The sequence below is a fragment of the Podarcis vaucheri genome, assembly GCF_965113315.1.
Source record: "Podarcis vaucheri genome assembly, chromosome: 13".
In the NCBI taxonomy this organism is placed as follows: Eukaryota; Metazoa; Chordata; class Lepidosauria; order Squamata; family Lacertidae; genus Podarcis; species Podarcis vaucheri.
The window spans coordinates 42,018,798-42,021,390 of NC_138751.1; positions in this window are offsets into that span (position 1 = coordinate 42,018,798).

Below are 2,593 nucleotides of genomic sequence, written 5' to 3' on the forward strand. Positions count from 1 at the left end.
CCCGATGATGTCATAGAGCAGCGAGTGATCCAAACAGAGCACATGTTGTAGAAAATCACTATCCAAAATAAAAAAGGCGCAAGTCTGTGTTGAACAAGCTTGCTGTCATCCTTGGGAGTGAAGCAGTAGGAGGAACACATGGCCATGAGACCAGAATGGTCCATTTTATGCAGGCTGGCAAAGACGCCCAGCAATGTTACAAAGCTCACAAAGATTGATCTGTTTCACGCATTTTTATCCCGACCTCCTTCACCCCATGATCACAGGGCAGTAGGAGTGGCTTTACCTGTCTTGGAAGAAGCCTCACTGAACTCACTGAGACTTAAAGGTAAAGGTAAAGGGACCCCTGACTGTTAGGTCCAGTCGTGACCGACTCTGGGGTTGCGGCGCTCATCTCGCTTTATTGGCCGAGGGAGTGAGTATAGCTTCCAAGTCATGTGGCCAGCATGACTAAGCTGCTTCTGGCGAACCAGAGCAGCGCACGGAAACGCCGTTGACCTTCCTGCCAGAGGGGTACCTATTTATGTACTTGCTCTTTGATGTGCTTTCGAACTGCTAGGTTGGCAGGAGCGGGGACCAAGCAATGGGAGCTCACTCCGTCGCTGGGATTCGAACCGCCGACCTTCTGATCGGCAAGTCCTAGGCTCTGTGGTTTAACCCACAGCGCCACCCTGAGACTTACTTCTGAGTAAATGTGCAAAAGGTTGCATTTGGGGCTACAAAACAAGAAGTCCTTGGTTTGATTCTCAGTTTTGCTGTAAATTCGTTTACGGGAAAAGTTGCTCTCCTTTGACTTCCCTCCCTCTACGCCACCAACCACCTGCAGTAAAGATGTACCATATTTTTCTGTGTATAACACGTCCCCGTGTATAAGATGTCCCCTCTTTTTTGGGACTACAAAAAATAGAGGAAATGGGAGGAGATTGCCAAGAGTTGTGGAGCTTTTTGGGGGGGGGTGTCAAAAAACACTCACCCGCAGGACCACCACAGCCAATCACAGGCACATTGACGAAACAACCAATCGTCCGCACGCCAAAAAGAAGCGCCAAGCGCCCGCCCAATGGCCGCTGCAGCCTATAGCCAGTGGACATCGTCTCACCCACACAAACACTGCTGACAATCTCTTGCTCGTGGCAGCCACCAATCGCCAGTCCCACCTCTCCACTATCTGTATATAAGACCACCCCCATTTTTTAAGCATATTTTTAAAATAAAATAACCTCAGCTTATACATGGAAGAATACGGTAATTGTATATAGGTATGATCAGTGCTTTTTTTTCTAAAAAAAATGTTTAGGGGTACTCTCATTTTGACTCAAGAAAATCACCATTCTATAGTTCAAATTGGGGAAAATAAATACAGTAACTGGACAAAAGTACAAACATGCACAAGAGTTTTAGGGCTATGCGTACCCCTGCGTACCCCCAGGGGAAAAAGCACTGGGTATGATACTTCTGGTCACAATCAGAAGTCAAGCATTTTGTGTCACCGATGCTATGAAGGCATTCTGCAATCTCATTTTTTTTATTATTTTCAGCCGCCTCTTGAATACTTTTTTTTTTTAATGCTGTAAGGCCCGTGCAGATTTTGTTAAATTAAAAAAATACTCAGGTAACCAATTGTTTACATGGTGGCTTTGTATTGCTTTTAAAGTTTTTCTAAGTGGTTTATATTACTGCACACCTCCCTGATACTTTATAAATATTTTAATCAGTAAATAATTCTGTATATATTGTAATGTATATTATTATATTAATTATATTATATTATATTTTAGTTTCAAATACTCAGAAGTATGCAAATGTTGTTTTACAGTAGAATGCTCAGGGTGTTTGGATATGATGAAGTTCCACAAAATGCCCCTAGATGTCACTGCTGCCTCAACATTTCCCTTTGTCTGTCAACTCTGTCCAGTACTATTTTGTCCAGTTCATCCTGTCTATTCTGAACCTATTGAACATTTGGTAAAAAAATCATTCTTGTTCCAAATATCTCTTTAGATTTACAATCATGAGCATAAAGCAGTCTCGCAACCACTAAATTTGAGCATTTAAGATTATCTCTTGTTACTTTCTGGGGACTAGACCAGCTATAAAATTGAGAATGATTTTATAAACTTCTATGGTGCCTCCTCCCAATCCACCACCCCCAAAACACTTTAGCGTGTTTCCTCCCCACATATTATTTTAGGTGCTCCTTTCTGTACCTATCACAGTTCCGGAAATAGGTAGATTTGCTTCCACATTCTCATTTCACCAGCAATAGCAATTTGTGGCGTTGTGTTAAAGTTGTCATTGGGCTAAGAGCAAAAAAAGAAGAGACAAATGAATGACTAAGAGAAGCCAGGCAAATCTGTGGGTTGAGACAATTTGATTTTATTTGCGTGTGACGAGAGTCTTCATTCCATCACATCATTGCCCTCAACAAGATCTGCTTTTCACCAAATCAACACAGCCCTGCCTGTCCCCTTCTAAATATGTCCCCAGGCTCACTTCCTGACACCTATCTCTCCTTCCCAGAATCCACACCACTTGGCAGCAAAACCGGAAGAGGACAGGTGGGGCTGGGGTCGGATGGTGCAAGGAGATGAGA